A 12,698-nucleotide genomic window follows, 5' to 3' on the forward strand; every position below is an offset into this window, starting at 1 on the left:
TGTTTCTACAGGGGCTGGAGGCCATGTGGGGCTCAAGCTGCCCACACAGATTCTCGGGTTCTCCGGCGTTACTCCGTGGGCCGGATCTCCGCGGCGGCCCTTGACACCGCGTGCACATTTCCATTTTCCGGAGAGGCCTCTGCTCTCCTGCCGCGGGGAGGTCCCTCGAGGACCCGTCCAAACCAAAAGACAGCAACTGGTCTTGATTTGGAGAAAAAAAACCCACAAGAAGACAGGAGATTGAATGAAGGCCGATCCCAGGAGGAGCCGCTGGGAGGGTCCCCGCGGACGGGCCGCCTCTGGCCTGCTGAGGTCCGGGTTTGAGCCCCGCTGAGCGCCCTTGGCCAAATGACTTGGCTTCTCTGAGCCCTGTTTCTTCATCTATAAAATGGAAACAGTAGTCGGCTCCCAGGATAGGGATGTAACGCGCATTGGCTGACATGTAACGCGCATTGGCTGACACTGGGTGTGGCACAGCCACGCTGTCTACACTTACAAATGGTAGCTGTTATTATTTATAAGATGGAAACAGTTTTGAGGCTGAGGGATTCTCCCCACCGTATGTCGTAAATCAGTTGAGACTCCAGAAGAAACGGACATCCCCAGACGAGAGCGCTGGGTGGGAATGCGATCTGTCACAGATGAAACCCGTGAGCCTCGAGGAGGGGGGAGGGAGGGCTTCGGGTGTTCAAGGGCTCGCCAGCTGCAGGCGGAAGCCGGCATGGCGGTGCACACCAGTGATCCCAGGATCTGAGAGGCTGAAATGGAGGATCTCAGGTTCAAGACCAGCCTCAGCAATTTAGTGAGACCTTCAGCAACCTAGTGAGACTTTATTTCAAAATAATAATAATAATAATAATAATAATAATAATAATAAAAAGCCGAGAGTGGTGGCACACTTGTAATCCCAGCATTTGGGAGGCTGAGACTGGAGGATTGAGGTTCACGGACAACCTCAGCTACTTAGTGAGGCCCTCTGCAACTCAGTGAGACCCTGTTTCAAAATAAAGAATAAGAGCCGGGCATGGTGGCGCACGCTTGTAATCCCAATACTTGGGAGGCTGAGACGCAGGATCATGTAGGTACGAAGCCAGCCGCAGCTACTTAGTGAGGCTCTCAGCAATTTAGTGAGACCCTATTTCCAAATAAAATATAAAATAGGTCTGGGAGTATAGACCAGAGGTAGAAAGCCTTTGGGTTCTATCCCCAGTACTAAACACACACACACACACACACACACACGCACGCACGCACGCACGCACGCACGCGCGCGCGCCGGGTGTGGTAGCACACGCTTGTAATCCCAGCATTCAGGAGGCTGAGACAGGAGGACCTCAGTTCGAGGCCAGCCTCAGCTACTCAGTGAGGCCCTGTTTCAAAATAAAGAATACAAAATAGGGCTGGGGCACAGCTCGGAGGTAGAATGCCCCTGGGTTCCAACCCCAGTACTGCAAAAATAAAGAATAAGAAATAGGGCTAGGGGTGTGGCTCGGAGGTAGAATGCCCTGGGCTCTATCCCCAGTCCCGAAAATAAATAAACAAACAAATATAAACACATAAATGGCAGAGTGGCCTGTCTGCCAGCCCCAGCTGTCCCCCCAGAGGGCTGGAGGAGGAGGGAGGCTTGGCCACACGCCCACCCTGCTAAACATCTCACAAGGCCAGGGTTGGAAGGTTGTGCAGGGGCCCTGCAGCCGGGGTTGGCGGCGCAGCCAGGCTGTGGGAGGGGGAGGACAGTCGGCCGAGATGAGCCCGGGCATCTGGAAGGGGCCAGGCAGGGTAGGAAGGAAAGCCGGTGGACGGTCGCCAGTGGCCCTGGAGGCTCCGCACCCTTCCTTGGGGGAGGAGACCCTGGCCGGGGCCTCCGCGGGAGCTGGACACTGGGGTGGTGCAGGTGAGGTGCCAGGGTCAGGTGCAGAGGGCCCAGGGCCACCCACCCTCAGCCTGGGCCCACGTGCAGGGGAGGGCCCGCAGCCTCCTGCCGGGAGTCCTGTCTGTGCCCTGACTCCTTGCCAGGCAGGGAGGGGACACTTCCCTTTGCACAGGGCCCTGGAACCCCGGGGCTCAGCACAGACCTAGGGAGGGGGCCCTGCTGGAGCCCAGGCCTGGCAGGCCCCACCGCAGACCTCTGGCCCTGCCTTCCAGGGCCCTGTGGAATCCATGTCCGGCCCTCTGGGCTGAAGCCGCTGGAATTTCCTGGTGATAGATAACCGCCCCACCCCGCCCAAGAAATGGAAAGGGGCGACCTCCTCCAGGAGTAGGTAATGTTTTTATTTTTTGGTACTTGGCATTGAACCTGAGGGTGTTCTGCCTCCTTAGATACACCCCAACCCTCTTTAGTTATTATTTTGAAACAGGACCTCACTAAGTTGCTGAGGCTGCGATCCTTCTGTCTCAGCCTCCCAAAAACTGGGATTACAGGTGAGTACCACCACACACATCTTCTTGGACTATACAGTGTTTACAGACAAATTCAACCACAAAAATTGTGGCCTTTTTTAAAAAAAAGTCCACAAGCCGGGCGTGGTAGCACATACCTGTAATCCCAGTACTTGGGAGACTGCACCTGGAGGATTGCTGGTTTGAGGCCAGCCTAAGCAATTTAGCAAGACCCTGTCTCAAAATACAAAATAAAATAGAGCTGGAGTGTAGCTCAGAGGCAGAACACCCCTGGGTTCAATCCCCAGGACAAAAAAAATAAGGTTCATGATTGGACGCATAGCTCTGCTTTGTCGTGTTAAAGGCCCAGACACCCAACAAAGCAGGCCCAGGACCGAGCGTTGGACACAAACCAGCAGCTTTCTAAACGTTTTTGCTTAGGAATTAATTGGGGAAATACTAAAATGTTCATGGGAGACAGCCCTATTCCCTCATTAACAGTAAAAATAGATTTAGAGGATTTCGTGGGGGAAGCATGGATTTTTTAATGGTTTTTAAATAGATATATAGAATTGCACACCACACAATTTGCTCATTAAAAGTGTACAATTTGGCCAGGCGTGGTGGCGCACGCTTGTCATCCCCGCGCTTGGGAGGCAGAGACAGGAGGATCGCGCAGGTTTGAAGCCAGCCGCGCGCGCGCTGGCTTAGGAGACCCTGTTTCCAAATAAAAATGTAAAAATAGGTCTGGGAGTGTAGTCCGGAGATAGAAGGGCTTCCAGGAACCCCAGTACCACCAAAAAAAAAAAAAAAGTGTACAATTTGAGCCGGGCATGGTGGCGCACACTCGTCATCCCAGCATTCGGGAGGCGGAGACCAGAGGATCGCGGTTCATGGCCAGCCTCAGCTACTTAGCGAGGCCCTCTGCAACTCAGTGAGACCCTGCTTCAAAAATTAAAAAGACTAAGAAATAGGGCTGGGGGTGTAGCTCAGAGGTACAATGTCCCTGGGCTCCATCCCCAGTAACACACACACACATAAAAAGTGTACAGTTTGAGCCCAACGTGGGGGCACACGCTTGTAATCCCGGTACTTGGGAAGCTGAGTCAGGAAGATCGCAGATTTACAGCCAGCCGTAGCTACTTAGTGAGGCCCTGCTTCAAAATAAAGAATAAAAAGATAGGGGTGGGGGGCGTGGCTTAGAGGTAGAATGCCCCTGGGTTCAATCTCCAGTACCGTAAAAAAAAAAAAAAAAAAAAAAAAAAAAGTGCACAATTCGGTGTTGTGTAGTAGGTAAGAGAACAGCACTACGATCAGTCTTGCACATTTTACCACACCCCAGAGACACCCCGTCCACCAGCAGTCACTCCCGCTCCTGGCGCCCCTGCAGGACCGGGGCCTGGCGCCTGCGTTTCCAGACCTCCGGCCAGGCTGTGCTGGGGGCCCAGGGCACCTGCTTTGGGACCCACCAGCCCTGAGGCGCAGAGCCCAGGTGACGGGTCTGCACCTAGCACCGTCTTGGATAACAGGTAAGGTGCCTCCATCTCTACTTGGCAAAAGGCCTTTGAGAAGTGAGGGCGTTGCTTTTGGGGGGCCCCTGGACCCCGCCTGGTTCCAGGCTCCCCCATACCGTGCGTTGGTCCCTGGCGCTCTGCTGCCCCCTGGCGGCGGGCCGATCCGCACAGCCTCCTTTGAGAGCTGGCTGAAGCGGGGGCCCTGCTCCCTGACCCCAGAGCCAGGGCGCTCACACTCCCTCTCCTGGGACCCATCTGCTATCAGCCATGTGCACCTTAGTAAGAACTTCAAATCCCCAGTGTCCTTGCCTGGGGGCGCTGACCGGAGCCCACGGCTCGTCCCTGGACAGGGAGGCGCTGCTCGGCGTCCACCTGAGCGCACACACTGGGCCCAGCCTCATCAGACGCCAGCGTCTGGCTTGAATCCTCCATGTCACGTGTAACTGTGTGCCCCCCCAGCGCCCCGCAGCCCCCAAGTTCGCCTACTACCGTCCTTCCGCCATGGGAGGCACTGGCGGGGACTTCAAAGCCACGCAGCTCAGTACAGAGACGGCCTGTGGCCGGGGAGATGCAAGAGCCCAAGACAGGGTGGGGGTCCCAGCAGCCGGTGCCCCCTCCAGCCAGGGAAGAGGTGACTCCCAAGGCCAGAGTGAGTCTGATGGAAAAGAGGAGGCCCAGGGCTGGGCCAGACCACAGGGAGCAGAAAAGGAGCCAGGGAGGAGAGGCCAGGAGGCGGAGGGAGGCCAGGAGGCAGGAGAGGGGCCACCAGAGAGCGGAGACTGCGAACTCACAGGCAGTGCCAGAGGCAGGAGCTTCACCGCTTAACTGGCTGCTGGGCTTGGCTGTGGGCGAGGCCCGCCCACCCAGAGAGGAGCCAAGAGGGATGGAATTCCAGGTTCTTTCCTGTCTCTTCAAGGCTGGTTCTTATTCTATTAGTTTATAATATATAATATGTAGCAGGTTGAACAGCAAGCTACAAAAAGATATGTCCAGCCAGGTGTGGGGGCGCAGGCTTGTAATCCCAGCATTTGGGAGGCTGAGACAGGAAGATCTCAGTTCGCGGCCAGCCTCAGTTACTTAGGCCCTTTGCAACCCAGTGAGAGCCTGTTTAAAAATAGAATAAGCCGGGCGTGGTGGCGCACGCTTGTAATCCCCGCACTTGGGAGGCAGAGACAGGAGGATCGCGCAGGTTTGAAGCCAGCTGCACTGGCTTAACAGAACCTGTTTCCAAATAAAAGAAGTATAATGTAGGTCTGGGAGTGTAGCCCAGAGGTAGAAGGGTTTCTAGGAACCCCAGTACCACCAGAAAGAAAGAAAGAAAGAAAGAAAGAAAGAAAGAAAGAAAGAAAGAAGGAAAGAAAGAAAGAAAAAATAGGGCCGGGGGTGTAGCTTGGAGGTAGAATGCCCCTGGGTTCCATCTCCAGTACCGTGAAAAAAAAAAGACATGTACACATCCTAGCCCCCCAAATCCATAAATGTAACCTCATTTGTAAGAGAATCTTTGCAGGTGCAGTGAGAAATTTTAAGATGAGATCAGCCTGGATGGGGGTGGCCTGAAATCCAGTGGTGAGCGTCTTATAAGAGACAGAGGGGGCCAGGTGTGGTGGCACACACCTGGAATCCCAGTACTTGGGAGGCAGAGACAGGAGGATCACAGGTTCAAAGCCAGTCTCGGTAACTTTGCAAGGCTCTCCACAACTTAGTAAGACCCTGTTTCCAAATAAAAAATAAAGATTAGGCTGGGGGCATAGCTCAGAGGTAGAAAGTCCCCGGGTCCAATTACCAGTAACTCCCCCCCAAAAAAACCACACACAAAAATAAATAAATAAACAAACAATAAAGCTGGAGAGCTGGGCATGGTGGTGCACACCTGTAATCCCAGTACTTGGGAGGCAGAGACAGGAGGGTTGCAAGTTCAAGGACAGCCTCAGCAAGTAGTGAGATTTTTCATCAAGTTAATGAGACCCCCATTTTAAAATAAAAATTTAAAATAGGGTTGCGGGTGTAGCTTGGAAGTAGGATATCCCTGGGTCCAATCCCCAACACCACTAGATAAAATAAATAAACAGATAAATGGGAAGAAGAGCAGTGAGCAGACACAGAGGAGCATCCCCGACTCTTTTTCTTTTTTTCTTTTTTCTTTTGAAACAAGGTTTTGCTAAGTTGCTCAGGCTGGCCTCGAACCTGCGAGACTCCTGCCTCAGCCTCCCAGGTTCTGGGAATTACAGGTGTGCGCCACCGGTGCCCAGCCGCACAGATTCTTCTATCTCCCTCTCCAACCTGAAGTTGAAGGCAGAGACCCCAGCCAAGGGCCGCTGGAGGTTCCCGCCCAGAGTCCTCCATGCCCGGCTCAGACCTCAGCCTCCCACGCCGGGAGAGAAGACATTTCTGTGGTTTTCAGCCCCCAGTTTATAGTAATATGCCATCCCACGGACACTAATTAATACATGTTTGAATATTCATCAGTCTACGGGCCATCTCTACCAGTGCGGCCCGCGCCAGGCTCTCCGGCCCTCTGAGCAGCATCACGGGCTTCCCGGGTGGGCCCGGGAGGGCGTCCCGGGCACCAGGAACGCGCCCAGGCAGCAACGGAGGGACAACGGCCCCTTGTTCCGAGGCCGGGGCCCAGATGTTCAGGGTCACAGGGACCCAGCTCCGCCTCCAGCCAGGAGCTCAGAGGCTGCCCTGGGAGGCGCGGCCTTCCTGACAGCTGCGCCTCGTCCCGGAGGGGACCGTGGCTGACATCCCGGGAGCACTGGTGGGCGGGCCACAGGGACATCGGGAGTTTCCAAGCCTCGGGGAACATTTATGTAACTGGTCTGGAGGGGAAGGTTGGAGGATAGATTCATTTAGGGGCCAAGAACAGACTGAGCGTTCCGTAGGCTGGGCAGGGTGGGGCGGCCCCGGCCCAGCGATGCCCTTCTTATGTGGTCCTCGGGGTCAGCAGAGCACCCGGCACCTGGCAGGGGCTGCGTGCATGTGTGTGTTGAATGAATATGTGTTTGTATGCACGGACAGCGCCACTGCCGAGAGGGGAGCTTGAAAGGATCTTTGCAGCTGTGGTGCCGTGAATGGCGGCCACCATCATAGCTGGTGTCCTCATTAATAGTGAGAGTTGGCCGGGCGTGGTGGCGCACGCTCGTCATCCCAGCATTCGGGAGGCTGAGACAGGAGGGTCACGGTTCGCGGCCAGCCTCAGGTGCTTAGTGAGGCCCTTTGCAACTCAGTGAGACCCTTTTTCAAAATAAAGAATAAAAAATAGGACCGGGGGCATAGCTCAGAGGTAGAACGCCCCTGGGTTCCATCCCCAGTCCCCCCCCCAAAAAAAATAGTGAGTTTGTCTTTGCTATTTTGTGTGCGTGGCACTGGGGATTGAACTCAGGGGCGTTCTACTTCTGAGCTATACTCCCAGCCCTTTCTTTTACTATCTTGAAATAGGGACCTGCTCGGGTGCTAAGACTCTTGCTAAGTTGCGGAGGCTGGCCTTGAACCTGCACGCCTCCCGTCTCAGCCTCCCAAGCACTGGGATTATAGGCGCGCACCACCGCACCCGACTAGTCTTAGTATTATTAGTCCTGCGGTGACTGCTATAACCTGAGTTACTGTCCTCGCAACACGGCGGCCATCAACATGGCTGCTGCCGGGCCCCACCCAGAGGCCGCCCTCCGCTGTGACCGCTGCTGCCAGGACAGCACCGCGGCTTCCGTGGCCACCGTGGCGCTGGGCTCTCGCAGCAGAGCCGCCGCGAGTCCTTTGCTCAGCGCTGAGCCTCTGGGCGGTGGGGGTGGTAGCGTTCTGGAGAGACTTCTGGCCCTGACGGGTGTGTGTGTGTGAGTGTGAGTGTGTGTTTGTGTGTTACTGAGGGTTAAACCCGGGGCATTCCGCCTCCAAGCTGCATCCCCAGCTCTTTTTCTTTTTCTTTTTTTTCTTTTGAAACAAGGTCCTGCTGAGTTGCTCAGGCTGGCCTCGAACCTGTGAGACTCCTGCCTCAGCCTCCCAGGTTCTGGGATTTACAGGTGTGCGCCCCGGTGCCCAGCTGCACAGATTTTTCTATCTCCTTCTCCCACCTAGACTTAGCTGACTTGACACCGCAGTTACCTAAACAGACACTGAGGGGCAGTTTCCCTGGCTTCTCCCCCCACCCCAAAGCCCGTGTGCCCCCAAGTCAGGATGGCCTCCTCAGTGCCCCACCAAGGTCTTCCCTCCAAGGAAGGCCACACCAAATCCAAGCCGCCGCAGCCTGCGCCTGGCCCGGGCTCCCCGTGTGTCCTCCAGTCCCCGCCCAGGCCCAGCCTTCAGGATGCACACTGGCCAGTCCCCCCGATGGCACCTCAGTGGCTGTCCACTGCACGGGGACAGACTGCAGACTCCTCCTCCAGGAAGCCTTCTCCTCTTCGCCCACCGTCCCCAGTTCAAGGCGTGGCATGCCGCCAACTGTCACTGTTATTTGCCAGGAATTTCTGGAACTGTGTCTGCTCTGACTAATACCACCCTGGAATAGGAATCGGGTGCTTCAGGGACCCGCTCGATCTCCTGCCGAGCCCAGGGCCTGTGCTCTAAACCCGCACTTGCCGCAGAGGGGATGAGAACGCGCTGACCACAGCCGTGAACGGCCGGGCGCCGTAGTGATTCACGGGGATCCCTGTCTTCCAGTTGGGATTTGGGTTCCGTGACCCCAGCCTGACGCACGCCTGCACCTCGCTGCCCTTGGCCACGCCGCAGGGTCAGGTCCGAAAACTCTGGGGGCGCTGCAGAGACCACACAGGCAGGGGCGTGAGCCATTGGGAATGAGGTCGCCCTGGGGGAGCGCCCCTCTCTGCTGAAACTCCTCTTACTAAGTGGCAGGGGCGGGGCTTGTTCCTCTGACCTTTGGCAAAACCACAAGAGGAAAACCAGCCCACGCGGCCTGGAAGGGAAGGAGCTGGCCCGACCGGACACTTGGACCTGGCTGCTCAGCACCGGCTGCTCATTGCCAGCGCGACAAAGTAGGTCAGGCACAGACCGGGGCTGGGCCTGCTCAGCGGCGGCGGCGGCAGGGCTCGGAGCTGGAGGGGCCGGGGCCTAAGGTCACGGGGTGATGTTGAAGGTGGAATGACCCCAAGAGCTCACTTACTAGCGCTGAGCCAGGGGGTTCTAATCTCCTCAGTAGATGAGCTCATTGTAATGAATTCACCGGAGGGTCGCCTAGGCAGGGGTGCGCGGTCCCGGGGCCGTGGCCTTGGGCACCGCGCCTGTGTCTTGGAATCCCCAGCCTGCTCTCTCTGGCTTTCTGGCCTCCGGGAGGGGAGAGCAGGGCCTGGCTCTCTCTCTCCCCCTCTCTACTTCCTGCTGCCACAACCTGAGCTCCACAGAGCCAGCCGCACATGGGTTGAACTCTGAAATCTCCAAGAAACTGTGAGCAAATAACCTTCCTCCCCTAAGCTGTGTTCGGTAGTTTGGGGATTACCGCATGGAGAACACAGGCCCGGAGTGGCCGAGCTGGGCCTCACCGTGGCCGTGGCGCCTCGTCTTGCTCCACACCTGGGCGTCCCTGCAAGCCAGGCCTGTGCGTCCCAGGACACCAGCCCCGTCACACAGGGGAGCTGGGTCCCTGGGGCGGCTCGGCAGTGCCCAGGGTCTTGGTTCTGCCTCTTACCTGCACGACCTCGGCTGCACCACCTGTGGGTCCAGGTGGGCATCCACACTGTACCTGTGGGGCGGGGGCGGGAGCCAGGGCGAGGCCAGACAGGTGGAGGCGGCCATCCCGGTGGGTACTGCTGTTCACACACACCCCTTGAAGGGGGAATGTCTAAACTAAGAGAAAGCATGGCTTCGATTTGCCCCTGGGCTCAATCCCTAGTACCAAAAACAACAAAAAGGAAAAGAAAAAAAGGATGCTGACAGATGGCGGGACATGGTAGTGATCACCCGTAACTCCAGTACTTGGGAAGGTGAGACAGGAAGATCCCCGGATGGATGCCAGCCTCAGCAACTTAGTGAGGCTAGTTCAAAATGAAAATAAAAAAGGGCTGGGGAGGAGGCCGTAGCTCAGCTCGGAGGTAGAACACCCCTAGGCTCGGAGGTAGAACACCCCTAGGCTCGGAGGTAGAACACCCCTAGGCTCAAGCCCCAGCACCACAATAGAAAAGAAGAAAAAAATGAATGCGGACGTGTGTTTGTGCGTATGCAGTCTGTACCTCCCGTGCGCACACAGGGGAAGGGAACGGTTTCCCCGCCGCACCACGCCAGCTCACGAACGTGGCGGGGAGCGGGACTAGAAAAGCCGCGGCCGGCCAAACACCACCGGATACTTGTTTCCGGCAAGACTCGAGCGGGGCCGGACCAGCGGGTACTCGCCGGTCTTAGCATTTCTGTGCACAAGACGACAGACAATTCATTTAAACCCTAGCAGCTTCGCCATAGAGACATCTGGGACTCCTTAACCCAGTGACTCGACACAGCTGGGCGTCCGCGTCTGACGCACAGAAGGACGCGGCGTCCCCTCTGTGGTGTCCCGGCCCCGCGCCGCCTCACTCTTGCCGTGAAGAGCGTGGCAAGGTCGACGCGAGACACATTCTGCAGAGCCACTAAGCCAGGAAATATGTCGACATCACCAAAGGGGAACGTGAACTCCTCCCGATTCTAGGATGCTGAGGAGCAAGCCAGGCATGGGGGCACATGGTAAGCCTAGTACTTGGGAGGCTGAGGTGGGAGGATCCCAGGTTCAAGACCAGCCTCCACAAGCTGTCGAAGTTTCCAGCCAGACCCAAACAAACAAACAAAAATCAGGGCTACTGGTGTAGCTCAGAGGTGACTCCGAGTGAGGCCTATAGATAAGATCTATGTTCCTGTGGGGACCGTTTCTGAGTCTCACCCCTAGTGAGAGGCTGCTGGCTGGACCCCAGGGAGCGCACGCTGGAGCATGCGGGGAGGGGGCTCCCTTGTCTACATGTTCCTCTTACATAAGTTGCAAAGAAAAAAGGAGATCGAGAAAGAAAGAAAACGATCAGCAAATGTGCTACCATGTTCCTGTCTGGGGTGCCGCGCAAGGGCATGTGGGAATTCATCGCTATCTTTGCAACTGTTCTGCAAGTCTGAAAAATAAAAAGTTTTAAAAAAAAGTTAAAAAAGCAAATAGCAAAGACGGTTAAGGGATTCAAACTCTGCCGGTGGCGGCATGCCCGGAATCCCAGTACTGAAGCTGAGATGGGAGGATCACAGGTGTTTCAAAATAAAGAATAAAAAAAGGGCTGGGGGTGTAGCTCGGAGGTCGAGTGCCCCAGTCCTCAGTACTAAAATAGAAGATAAACTCAAAAGCTGAAAGTGACTCTTCTGCTCTGGCTCCTTCCTGAAGTAGCCGTCAGTTCAGCAGGAGCAGAGGGAGGTGGAGGGAGGGGAGGGCTTCAGAGGAGGACCCCCAGACTAGAGAACTTAAGGTTAAAACCCCGATCGGAGTGAGTAACCACCGGTACCCAGCCGTTCTCATGTGCCAGCCTCCCAGATGCTTTAAGAGTCATGACCACCACTGTATTTCCTCAGCGGACCCACAGTGACCCCCTAAAGTAGCCGCCACGATCCTCACACACAGGAGACGGGGCGCCGCGCCCTTCTTGACAAACGCTCCCCTCGTTTTGTCTGTATACGCTGGGATGAGTTTCCACCGTGTACAAGGGTGGCCCGAGCTCAGAAAGGGCAGCATCGAGCGAGGCCCCGGCCCCCAGGTCTGCGCTCCCGCCCCACGTCAGGGGCGCCCAAGCCCGAATCACACCGCGCTTTGTGCCCCTCGCCTGTCCAGGGACACCGGGGAGCGCCATGCCGGAGACTGGGCCATTTGGGCGCTGGGTGGCGCGGCCCCGGGCCGTAGGATCTCCGGAGGCAGGAAGATGGCCGGGGCTTTTTCTGTGCTGGGAGAAAAGTCTCTGCTCCCTGCAAACTCCTCCACTGGACCCCCGAGGTGAGCGTATCTGGGTGCGGGGCTCACAAGGAGAGAAATAGGCTTCAATGGGTCATGGCGGGCTGTGATAAGGGGGAGGGAGCCGCCACTAGAAGGTGGCCATCTGCAGACCCGCAGAGGGCCTCGAGGAAGCCAGTCCTCCTACGGCCCGTCTCCTGGCTCCATCTCCAGCACGGTGGGCCAGGAGCGCCGCTGTTTAAGCCACACCGCCTGTGGGATTTGTCCCGGTAGCCCGAGCTGACAGAGCGGAGACAGGAGCGTGCGCTCACCACAGGCGCTGGCGAGGAACGCAGAGCCGGGCCGCCCCGCTCACTGCAGTCACCCTGGCAGGGACAGCTCCTTCTGTACCCACTGCCGGGACAGACCCGGAGCGCCCGCGAGCCCGAGGGGAGCGCTGGGGCGTTTATGTCCCAGACCCCACGGGTTTGTCCGTAAAAGATACGTTACCGAGACATTTTAGAAATCAGACTGGTTTTATTGGAACAATAGCGACAACCAGTGCGGCCCCTGTTCACACGACGCACAAACAACACTTACAACCAACTTTTGTACACAGGAAATAGTAAAATACATCATTTTTCATAGAAAAAAAGCACACATGTAAACTGCGGGCTGTGAGCCTACAGGTAAAATGAAAACCCAGCGTACCCTTCTTAAGGTGAGGGGGGACCCGGGGACATCCCGCGGGCCAGGAACCCAGTGGGCTCGGCGCCATCTCTGTATCCCTGGTAAGGGGCGACAGCCTGGGCACCGTCGCCACAACTTGTCAGCGGCCATCCCCGATTACAAGGTGTACAACTTGTAGTTTTGTTCCCATTGACGAAACAAGAGGCTCCAGTTTCAAAATGCTGGTGAGAGCCAGGCATGGTGGC

Source organism: Muscardinus avellanarius (assembly GCF_963383645.1).
Source record: "Muscardinus avellanarius genome assembly, chromosome: 10".
In the NCBI taxonomy this organism is placed as follows: Eukaryota; Metazoa; Chordata; class Mammalia; order Rodentia; family Gliridae; genus Muscardinus; species Muscardinus avellanarius.